The 12,644-nt window shown below is 41.2% G+C and overlaps 1 long non-coding RNA gene across 1 annotated transcript in view; it reads left to right on the top strand.

Moving 5' to 3' along the window:
• LOC310770528 overlaps window positions 1-12,644 on the top strand; it is a 163,262-nt gene that overhangs the window by 45,345 nt on the left and 105,273 nt on the right. The window contains exon 3 of the long non-coding RNA XR_014552230.1: window positions 8,319-8,429. This is a non-coding gene — a long non-coding RNA (uncharacterized lncRNA). The remainder of the gene's footprint in view (window positions 1-8,318; window positions 8,430-12,644) is intronic.

Below are 12,644 nucleotides of genomic sequence, written 5' to 3'. Positions count from 1 at the left end.
CAATTTATCAAAGTATGAGTGCCAGCACCTTGTTTTTTTGGTGATGTATAAATGTATGGTTTATGCATCATTTCAGATATGGAAGATGTGCTTTAGAAACCTCTGTAGGAAATCCTGTGGATAGTAGCATGCTGTAAATTCTATCAGGGCAAGCAGAAAGAACATACTTTGGCCTTTATCTATGAAATAATGTTGAAAGCACTGCTTTCTTTCATTGATAAGGATGCTGCTAGGACACAACAAAGTCAAGGTATTTTTTTTTTAATGGTTATGTAATTCAATATCTGCTTCTGATTTGGAGGAGAAAGGATAACAGAAAATAAGTGAAGCTTGCTGGTAGTTAAAGTTTTATCTACTGAAATTTTATCTAAATGAAAATTGTGAAGGATGGCATAGCAACCTCTACAGCTTTCCTTGGTTAAGAGACTTGCCTTCCAAATCCATAGCTGTTTTATTAATCCCCAGTCATTTTTGTTACAAGTGAAAAATCCTTGTCAAGTGACCAGACATTAGTGGAGTGCTGATTGTGTTCAGTGAATAGATGGATATGGTTGTGGGAGGCTTCTCTGGTAAGCCACTCTGTCTAATGCATCTCACAAAACCATTGTGAAGCAAAATTGCCACCCTGAGCTCCTAGAAATGTCTGTCACCTAGGGCATAGCAGTATGCTGCTACCTCAATTTCCCTGTCTCTTTAATGGGGATAATTAAAGAGGGCAGAAGAGGATAGCATTCATTTTTATAGCCAAGCATTTTTTTGTGGTCAGCCCACAGAACATGGCTGTCAGTAGGTCTTCCAGAAGCAGCTCACAGAGAGCTGACCATGATGAATGCCAGAAAGCAGGAAATGTAGGATTTTGCAAAACTAGGTAGAGGGAAAGGATGGCAGTGGCAAAATTGGCTTGAATATCAGGGGCCACACAAGAGACTCACAAGGCTTTTTTTCTGGTTTTATTGTAATATTGTTATTTTAATTCACTCTTGAGTGACTTCACCCACAAGCTGCTGAAGGGTGGGCTAAGAATCGACTGATAAATAAATAAAGATGGCAGATGGTCTCCTGATAGCTAAAACTTTTTTCCCTCTCTTTAAAAATTAGATGCCCATTATACTTTGGATAAAGTGACACCCTTCCGGCAGAACAGTAGGGCACAGAGAAGGCAAAAGTACACTTTGCAGTTTTGAAAAGCCCATAGAGTTGAGAGTTTCTAATTGAAGCTGAGCTGCAGCTGTGGGGGCAGATGGGGAGCCATGCTAGTTTCTCTCTGGGGATCTGATACAGCATCGGTGAATTTACTGGTGGTGTGCATTTGCTTCTCCTCTGCTTGCATATCTGCAAATAAAGCAAATATTATAAAAGCACCATACAGTGTGTAGCAGTGCACCTGATCATTTTTATGAACCAGGGAGGTTTGGTCGGCGCCTTCATTATATACACCTTTAGGTGCCAGGGGAAAATGTTCCCTTTTAAATGTATTTGTGGGAAGGGGTGGGGAAGTTATTGGGTTTTTTTCTTGTTGTTGTTGCTTTATTATACATTTTGTGTTTTTAATCATGTATTTTTATGTTGTGAACTGCCCTGAGATCGACTGATGAAGGGCAGTATAAAAAGGTAAAGGGACCCCTGACCATTAGGTCCAGTCGTGACCGACTCTGGGGTTGCGGCGCTCATTTCGCTTTATTGGCCGAGGGAGCCGGCGTACAGCTTCTGGGTCATGTGGCCAGCATGACTAAGCCGCTTCTGGCGAACCAGAGCAGCGCACGGAAACGCCATTTACCTTCCCGCCGAAGCGGTACCTATTTATCTACTTGCACTTTGACATGCTTTCAAACTGCTAGGTTGGCAGGAGCAGGGACTGAGCAACGGGAGCTCACCCCATTGTGGGGATTCGAACCACCGACCTTCTGATTGGCAAGTCCTAGGCTCTGTGGTTTAACCCACAGTGCCACCCATGTCCCACCAAGGGCAGTATACAAATTTAATAAATAAAACTAAATAAATAAAATAAAAATCCAGTAGGAAGATTGTACTAGATGGTAAGGCCACTGGCTGCCTTACTAAATAAGGATAGATTATGGTAGGAAAAGAAAAATTGGCCATTTCCTATTCCTGCCAAGAGAGCTGCAGTTGAGCTGCAGCTCCCATCAGCACTGATCATTGATTATGCTGGTTGCAGCGGATGAAGTAGAGTTGGAGTACAACATTTTGAGGTTCACAGGTTAGCTGCTCATCCTGTTTTAATATCTCATGAGCAGTGATTTCAGACTGTGTTAACATTTGGGTAAAGCTTTTATGTCTAATTCGTGGGTAGAAGTTACACTGCTTTCATCTGCTCTCCTGTCATAAACCTGCGACTCAACATGGATATGTTCCAGTTCCTTGCCTCTGACATGAATCATGTATTGCCTGAACTTTAGGGCAGATTTGTCCCATTTGCAGTTTTGGATCTCTCTGCTTTTAAAAAAAACATTTTTATTTTTTTTATTAAGGGATCTCTGTACTTTTATGTAGTGAAGATATTGTACTTTCCCTAGGGTTGCCATATTTCAAAAAGTAAAAACCAGGACACCCCAAAGGTTGTTTGGCTTTTTAAAGGAAATCCCCAAAATTGTTGAGGTTCAAAAACACCAAAAAACAAACAAACATGAGAAGATGTCATTGAATTCCTGGCATATTGGTGAGCAGCAGATAAAGCGTGTGAAATATCTCCTAAGCATCTGGTTGTTTTATTTGGGGCCTTATAAACTGGCATTCTTGTTTGCAAACAGCAAAATCTACAGATTTAGAAATATGCTGAGCTTTGGAGACAATGGCTGTATACACACCTTGCATTAAAAGCACATGACTCCCTACAAAACAACCACCACCACCACCTCCTCCTCCTAGGAATTATACCTCTGTGAAGGGTAAACTAAAATTCTCAGGATTCTTTGGAAGGCAGGCGGGAGTCTTGTGCTTTAAATGTGCTTTCAGTGTGTGGTGTGTTAAGAGCCAACATTGTTGCAAACTGGTTCTGTCTGGCTTGAAATTTCCAACAGTTCACCCACCAATTGCATATGGGGCTGAACTATGGGAGTCCTTGTCATTTCTGAAGTTAATACTCGGTGTCCTCCAGATATGCTTGCTGTGCTTTTAAGATCGGAAATGGGAGAACTCCCTGTGTCTATGACGTCTTCACTTACTGCTTGGGTTACAGTCTGTGGATGATGGGAGATTTTCCTGGGGGAGACAGCAACCAATCTAATGGAGTAAAGTGAGTTTTCTGAGGTTCATTTTACAGGGTTAATTTAACCACTGCCAAGTCCGAAATTGAGAACAAGCTTCACGATTTGGAAGCCCAAAACAATTTGGCAGCATTAGCTGACTCCAAGTTCTCTGTGGTTTCATACCGTAAAATCACAGTACGCTTGCAGAGAGTACCTGTCAGATTTGAGTGCTCATTCTCAGAGAAGAGCTTTTTCTGCTTTATGATATCAGACAGTTCACACAGCCGTCTTGAAAGGGCAGAGTAAGGCAATACTGTATGAATCAAGACACTGCATTTGTGGAAATGGAGATGTACAAAATCTATTTTTCTATATTTCCAAATAAAACAAAATATCTTGCATCGGTTTGTTCATTTGAGCTCTATCTTGCCTTTCAATCCAGAATTGGCTCCAAGGTGGCTTACAAAAAATAATACAATACAAATGCATATATTGTTTTAAGGCACTCTTTTGTTGGTTAGAAATGATCATTATTCAATGCAAAGTAGTTTCTCTCTTAGCTCTTGGTGTTGCTTTTGGATGCTCAGGTGAAATCATTGACTAATAATGCTTCTTGCCAGTTTCAGGTTGTGGAAAAGCTACAATGATAAGGCTCTTAGCTTTATTCTGGTACATCTAGTTTTGAATGGGCAGTGTGTGTTTTTCTATGGGGGACCATTCATTCATACAATCCCCTCAGTGTTATGTTCCCATATTAGTTCTAGTATGTGATCTTTCATTGGTGTAGCCTGGCTCTAGAATCATAGAACTGTAGTGCTGGAAGGAATGTAGGAATCTAAGGAGGAGTAAGGGCCATGTGCGATATTATAGCGCAGTACAGTGTGAAATAGTACAGCACTCTGGTAGTTGAGCACACGACAGGCTCTGTACTCACCTGGATGCAATCTTCACTCACTACAAGCAACCAGATGAGTAGCTAATGGCACGTCCACTCTGAAAAGTCGTGGAGAGTTGCTTCCGATGATCTTCACTCATGTTGCAGCAAGCCTAGCACTTACGATGCTTAACATTTTCAACAGTGAGAGTCAGTCATAACCAAGTGCAGGCTCTGAGCCATTAATATAATTGTCATGTTTCGAAATGTAATTCTGCTTTGGGCTCTGGAATCAATCTTCCCTTTATGCAACGGGGAGTAGTGAGGTTGGAAATGTGCTTTTACAGAGCTGAGAATCTTTCTATGAGCCCATGTCTTGAGTGTCTTGTTTTAACGAGCAACACAATGAAAATTGGGAAGATGAAAAATGTACTTCAGTGGAGCAATTGCCCACTGTTGCATGTTCAACAAATAATTCTGCTATGATAGTACCTGTGAGGATTACATGGAACTATAAACATGTGGATTAGAAACTGATTAATAGCTGATTCAGTTCAAGTTTATGCTCTTGAAAGATATGTGCAAATATTTAACAAGAAAAGAGAATGAAAAGTTCCTTATCTGTATAATAATCAGCAGGAGAATAGCAGCACAACTTATCCTTCCGCAGCAGAAGGCTTTGAAAACAATGCGACCACTTGAATCGCTCTCTCCATCTATGTACTTTAGAGGTCACTGCTACACTTCAGGTGTTTCAAAGGTGTTGAATTTAAAATGAAAAATGAGGTCTGCTGATATTAAGTGCTGGAGCTAATGATGTGAGGCTAATGAATTGTGACCTGTGTTATTACAGTGAAATATTTACAACCATTGGAAATCTCAATTAGATTACTGGCTTTCTGCTTGATGGATTACAGGGGGGAAATGGTGCCTTGGGAGGACTATAAGAAATCTTAAAAACTTGTTGGAAAGCTGCCCAAGAGACTCTGAGAAGTAGTTGTAAGAAAAGTATGCAGTGCCTGCCCTTTGGGTATGGTTCTTCAGGGAGCCTAGATGGGCCTGCTGTTCTGCTCAGGTCAAGATTTCGGAGCAGCAGCAGATTTGCAAGGTACAATTTCCACCATTTAAATGGAAAAGCAGACAGAACTAAAGGCAGGAGTGTCGTGTGTGTTTAAGCATGCAGTAGCAGCTACCCCTGTGGTGAATGCAAACTTTTCTTGCTGTGCATCTTGACTGAGTAGATAGGGACCTGCAAAGGTTTTTTTTCCATTTGAATTTTCTGCAATTCAACTTCAAAAATGTTCTTTATGCCCCGATGCCACAAAAACCTATAGGGTGGAAAACACAAAATGCCTTGATACGCTTAGACAAATCTTCTGCCAGGACTCAGTCCAACCCTGTGAGAGCCACAGGCAATAAATGAGCCTTCCATCCACTTCATGCCTCTTTCTACTTGTGAGTTGTGGGTTGTTGTTGTGTGGCTATGCATGAAATGTGCATACAGCCCCTGCAGCCCAGGAGTTAAGCATCAGCTGTGGCTGACACCCAGGAGGTCTCCCACTGCTGACCTCCAGAGCCCCCGGTTCCAATCTTCATCCTTCTTTCAGTTTATCTGCTTCATTTATGAATCACTTCCCATGAAACATCCCAAAGCAAATTACAATAAAAAGTCAACAATGAAAATACATGTAAAAACAATTTCAAATCCAATGCAGATATAGCCTGGGAGGAAAATGGCCACTTAGGCTCCATTGTGGTTGCCTGTTCACCTTTTCTAGTGGTCTAGCTGACCATTTAGAAATTTGATTGGAGGCTAATTCCACCTCCTTAATGACTTTGCAGTTATGTATCAAATGAGCTTGGCAGTTCTTTACACTTAGGCTTCGTTTAAAAACGGTTAACTTGAGGATAGATGTTTAGAAACAAAGCAACAGTAGCGGTCTCTTCAGGGTTCATTGCAGGGGGAGCAGAATCACAGACCCCTCTAGGTGGCACTGTTGAAATACATCAGAATATAAGGGGCTCATCTTAGTATTATGGGTAGGGAGCGAGAGGAGAAGCAGTCCTTGTCCAGAGAAAGTGGTCATTCAATTAATTCAGCTCCCCTCCGTTAAGCACAGAAGCGTTCAACTACCACTCCTCTGCCAAATTGCTCCAACCTCTGTTACAATCCCCATCCCAAAGTTCTAAATTACTTGCGGTTCAATGATGCATCACACATTCCCAAACTATGTGCCTCTTCACCTAAGGAAATCCATTATACTCCATATACAGAAGAGTTGAGAGATATAATTGGTCTCTGGTGCTTCAGGAATACTTGAGTTGCGCCTTTAACCCCATATTTTCCTTCAGAACATATCCAAGCATTCTGGTACTACAAAAGAAGATAAGAGTTTGCCACACAACCCTCATTCTACACTTATCAGAAATTGATCTTTTAGTGTGGCACCTAAACTTCGGAATTCCTTGCCTGTTGACATCAGGCTGGTGTCTTCACTGTACTTTTTTTGGCACCTGCTTAAAACATTTTTATTTAGGCAAACCTATCCCGCTACAGTGGTACCTCGGGTTAAGAACTTAATTCGTTATGGAGGTCCGCTTTTAACCTGAAACCGTTCTTAACCTGAGGTACCACTTTAATTAATGGGGCCTCCCGCTGCCACCACACGATTTCTGTTCTCATCCTGAAGCAAAGTTCTTAACCCGAGGTACTATTTCTGGGTTAGCAGAGTCTGTAACCGGAAGCGTCTGTAACCTGAGGTACCACTGTACACAGATGTGGTGTTCCATTCCCCTTTAGTGTTAATGTTAATTATTTTTAAATGTTTTTAATTTTTCAAAACTGGTTTTAAAAAATAATTTCAATGTTTCCGCAAACTGCTTAGAGGTTTTCCTGCAATCAAATGATGCTTAAATTTTGTTAAATGAAAACTGGGCTTTGGGTGAAGAATGGATAGCAAAATTATTTTGAAGAATAAATAAGGGTGGGTTTTGAATTTCAAAAATGGGGAAGAGGCTTTGTTTGACAGTGCAAGTATAGCAACACAGAATTGGCTTCACAGCTTATTTTATTAGAAGAAGCTCTTCATTTGTGCCTGAGAAGATAGAATATTGATGTCAAGAGGCACTGGGCTGTTCAGCGGTGGGGAAACCAATTCCTTTATTTGGATGACCTTTGGCCACTTGCATTTGTAAAATATATTTTCATCATGCCAAAAGTGCATGACAGCAGAAAACTGCAGGTAGCTTGGATTCTCTCCTCCCCCTTTACTTGAGGTCTGTGTTTCTTTCATACTCTGACCTTGAGTGGAATGTATCGAGAATTCTGCAGATTGCCCTTTTAAATTTGGGGTACACAACACGAGATGTTGCAAAGGTAAGACAGAGTAATCAACAGTCAAACAAGCCTTTTTGATGGTGTCTGTTTTTATGACCTTGTGACTGTAAAAAAAGAAAGAAAGCTAGATGAATATATTGACTGCTAACAAGCTCCAGAGAGGAACCTGTGTGCTATATTTGCAGTTTAAGGGGGAGTGAAAGTATGCACACAGACAGTTCATTTTTCCAAGGGATCTGGGTAAAAGTTGAATATTGCAGAAGTCATCTGCACTTTGAGCAGTGCCATAGCTGGGGAGGGGGTGCTACTGGGTTTTTGTTTTTGTTGCCCTGGGGTGAAGCCTCCAGAGGTGCGCCATTGAGGCTCCAATCCTCTGTGTGTGTGTGTGTGTGTGTGTGTGTGTGTGTGTGTGTATGCAAATGCTCATGGTGTGTGTGTGCCAAAGTGGGTCTTTGACCCAGGTGAAATCAAGACTAGTTTCGCCCCTGCTTTGAGCACTGAGTTGAAACAGGAGTGTCACTTTTCCAACTGACTCCTTCAGTCTTATGTATTTTCCAAGGAAAAGAAAAGTACGGTAACCACTCTCACCACCTTCAAGAGGACAGTGAATGGTGCAGGGTGGGGTGGCAATTGAAGATATTATGGGTGCCAGGAGAAGATATCAAGGCTGCCTTTGCAGTCACAGGCACCATGGTGGTAACCCCCATTTTGGAGTATGCTCCCCGCAGAACAGCTTTAGGGTGAAAATTCTTGGTAACTTTGTTCATATGATTTTTTAAAATTGTAAGCTTCATTGTGCTTCCTTATAATTTCCCCCCTTTCCCTATTTAGAGCCGGATAATTATTTTATTAAACATTGTTTTCTAAAGATACTAGTAATTTAAAAGTCCCTTCTTTCCAGGATACAGAAATAACTGGTGCTGCAGCAATTAAGAGAGGCTGTTCAAGAGGCAATTAACAGTCTATATGTCACTAATCTCCCAGATGCTGTCAACAGGAAACAATATAATGGGTAAGACCTTCAAACAGGAAATGTTTAATTAAGATTAGAAAAGACCTATGCCCTCCCCCCTCAACTTCCACCACAAGAGCATCTGAAGGATCATCTTGTCCTAAGGAGAAGAAACAGTAACAACTTGTTCTAAACAGATGTTGTTTTTCCCCATTCTAATTTTTTATTTTTTTTAAATGGATGCTTATTGTTGTAATAATCCTATGTAAACTTCTCTGTGAGGTCCTCCTGGAAAGCAGAATATGGACACTCTAGATAACAGATAAATAGAATAGATAATATAATAGACAGATATGCCGAACAGGACTTACTTGTGAGTAAACATTCCAGAAGCATCTTGCTCTCAGGATGGTATTGTTGGATAATATAATGCTATTCCAAGTGCCACGTGGAATCTCCTATTTGAATTCCGCTTTCAGCTCTGGAAAAGCACTGGCTCAGCAGATGTAAAGACCTCTAGCAGTGAAGCAAGCTGGCTGAACAGTGTGTGGCAATCTGTGTGAGCGACTTCACTTCCACAAGCACAACCCAACATGGGTTGATCTGCAGTATCCAGTGCTGTTTTTCTAGAAAAAGAGGTGCCAGAACTCACCATGAACCTTGTTCTCTTATAATGGCAATGGTGCCCACCTGAGGGGTGTTGGAACTGAGTTCTGATGAGATCTGCTGAGAAAAAGGTCCGGCAGTATCCCACAAAACAAGGCTGACTCCCCTCTCTGAACCTCTAGCATGAAAGAAGAAAGAATAACGAAAGCAGCTTTCTGAACAATAATTTCTCTTGTAGTTTGACCTCCTCTTCTGGAACTTTCAGAGGGTTGTAGCTCAGTGCCAGAGCACATGGCCAGCAGCTTTTGCTGCTTTTTTAACCTGAGAGGGCCCAGCCCGGCACATGACCACTTTATTAGAAGAGCTAGGCTCAAGCAATAACTGGTCCAAAATTATCTAGGAAACTTAGTTGTGTGATAAGGGTTGTGCATGCTAAACCACAACACTACTCCACCAGCTCACTATTCTATGACTTACAGTTGACCCTAATAAATGCTAAACTGATGATAAATTTAATGAGGACTTTTCTTTCTTTTTAAAAAAGGGAACTGATGTGGAAATGTGAAGTTAAGATTAGAAAAAAGAGAAAGAAACTGAGAGAAACAAAACTGATAGATTTGCCCGTCCCTATTCGGTGTAGAACACTAGAAATAGAGGAAAGTATATTTAAATGGAAAATTCAGGTTACCAGTAGTGAGGTGGGGGCAATAGTGGAGGGCCAGCTGTTGGTACCAACCCCTATTGTGAGCTTCTCAGAAGATTCTGGCTGGCAGCCCTTGATAGCCGCAGAGGTGCTTAGAAGTCCAACAAGAGCGGCAATATCAGCTCTTCTGATTACAGCCTTGTGAATCCCAGGACTTTTCAAATGACAAAGGCTCTCTGGGGTGTCCTTTTAAAGTAAGAGAGCATCTGTGTGTTGTATTTGAATGCAGTGTTTAAACAGAAGCAGCATGTAGATTCCAGTTATGTTCACCATTTATAACACATCAAGGTTTTAGAAGAGGCACCACAAAGCCGAGATGAATTGTTACTGAGGCTGCAACTAGATGTGGAGTGGGAGACTGGTAATTAGAATCTCCTGTGGATTTTCTGCTTGCCTGTTGTTGTTGTTTTAAAAGGATTAATAGTAGCCAAGAAGGACCGGAATCAGATTGGGAGTGTGGCACTTAGAAGCGTGTGAAGTTTCACCTTTGCTCGCTGTGTATCCTTTCCCCATTCAAAATGGCTTCCCAAAGCTGCTACAGTATTTTCCCCTGCAGGAAGCAGAACCAATTTTAATCAGGAAAATAGGAAGACAAAAAGTTACCTCTGCGCCACTTCAGAAGCATGGTTCAATCGGATTCAGGGTCCACTGCAGTGGTGCCTATTAATCTTTCTTTTTAAAAAGCTGTGGGATAACTTAATCATGCATCTCCCATGTCATGACTAGACTGGCAGTGATAGGAGAAATATGGGAGAGCATCTTTATGTGTTTTGCATGAGATCTGATAGCTGAGAGTACTAGTGGAAATATAGAGTTGAGATAACAGTTGCAGTGGGTCGTTGGGCGGAATGTCTCAGAAGGATACCATCAGTTAACAGAAGGTTCATTCATATAACAAAGGGAAGAAAAGTTGGAAAGAACAGCAAAGGTTTCAGGATTTTGATAATGATAAATCTAAATGTGTTTTCTGATCATCTCCTGGCCTCTGCACTTTTTGGTACTGACCTAGAAGGCAGCATTCTGCGTGGGTTAAAAGGTTATTTGTGTGACTAAGGAAGAAGGGTTTGTAGCTAAGAAGAGGAAATCCCAGCTGATAAGAGGATTCAAATTTTCAGGGGAATATAACATGTTTTTCAGGTGAAAGTTCAACAGATAAATGAAACATGATAATTGAGTCTGACTCTGTTTGTGAGGATTGTTTAGAAAATAGGCTATTAGACATTGTGAAATGTTTTTAAAGGCAGCTATTTTACAGAGCAGCCGCAAGTGCAGCAACCTGGCATAAATTACACCAGACCCAGAGTCTGTCCACGAAGGCCTGGGATCGGGCAGCTGCCCAGTGGAATGGAAATGAGCCAATGAAGCACTGAAAGCCAACTTAGCATCACCATAGGAATTGTGCCCACCTGTGAACATGCAGGTCCCCCACTGCCCTTCTCAGGTGTGTGTGGACTGCAAGGGTACACAGAGACAGCACATGGGAAGTGGCTCAAAAATGGCAGCCCAGGAATGCAAGCAAACAGAACGGAGCACACACAGCATCCCTAGGAACTCTCAGTATATCAGCTGATACACACATGTACCTGAGTCTAACCACCCCAGAACAAGCCCTCAAGGGTGAGTTATCACCTGTGCCTTTCTGCATTTCCTTTCCTTTTGACCTCACTGTTACAATCCTCCAGCATCATGTATATATGTGTATGCAATTAGGGATGGGGAAGAAAAATTCATTTCGCATTTAAAGGTGAACCTACCCAATTCACACTTTCTGAATCAATATGTAAACGGAAACACAGCAATATTTTGAAAGTCACACTTACTTGAATTTTGCACTGCTGTTCTCCAGCCAAGTAATGTGTACAAAAAATGCACATGCAAGCATAAACTGTGCATAAAACTGTACATTATTAAAAATAACATGCAAAAATGTATATTGGGATGAATTACATTAAAAATGTGTATATTATAAGAAATTCACACTCAAATGCTGATGAATTTTCATGAGGACTTTAAAAAAAAAAGCAAAGTAATGTGGAGAATGGAATGTAATATTGGAAAAATGAGAAACTGAGATTTGCTCATCCCTGCCTGCAATGCAGGATAACACTCCATGCATCTGAAGAAGTGGACTGTAGTAAGTTTTAAAGTGTGAATGTATTTCCACAAAAAAGGAACGAAAGAAAGCCTGTATAATTTGGTGTTACATGATTTCACACTGTTTCAGAAATAGGCTCTTTCAGACCCTGCCTTCTAGGCATGGGGTCATTTTAGAATGTTAGAAATTAACAGAGAGAGAGAGAGAGAGAGAGAGAGAGAGAGAGAGAGATATGCATGTTGCATTTCACTCACCCTGTACAATTCATTGCTAGTCTCCATCATAGTTACTTAGCAGAATTTTCATAGGTCCCTGGGGTGTGTTTTCAAAGATGATTGTTTCTGTCAAATTGTTCCTATCTCTTACATACAAAACTTTTCTGATCCTTACTCTCTTGTCATGTCTCATGTGTCATCTGTATTTCTGCCATGACTGGCCTGGATGCCTGGAATACAGCCTTTAACAGATATCACTCCTGGATATTGTGACTGGATGCTTCAACCTCTGGCTTTCCTCTGTTTCTGTCCCAGTCCTATGACTTCCTCGGCTGTTTCTGGTCCCAGTCTGTCCTAACCTTATCTGTCTTTTTGCCCTGAAATTATAGGGTGCTGCCTTGGATACTGATCTCTGGCTTGGTTATCTTAATTCTGCAATTGTTTAGGTCCATAGTACCTGGCTACCCTGTTTAAGCTGATCTAGATAATTTAGGGCACCTGCGGGCTGTCAGTATTATCTGGGCATGATCCAAGAACACACTTGGACATTTCGCTTTGAGCAATTAAAAGAGCTCTGTCAGCAAAGCACAACGATCCCCATTATAAAAATGAACTGTTTGCAATTAGGACAATGACAGGGACGTGAATTCAGAAGT

This window comes from Podarcis filfolensis, assembly GCF_964270895.1.
Source record: "Podarcis filfolensis genome assembly, chromosome: 9".
In the NCBI taxonomy this organism is placed as follows: Eukaryota; Metazoa; Chordata; class Lepidosauria; order Squamata; family Lacertidae; genus Podarcis; species Podarcis filfolensis.
This window is presented reverse-complemented; position numbering and strand designations above follow the sequence as displayed.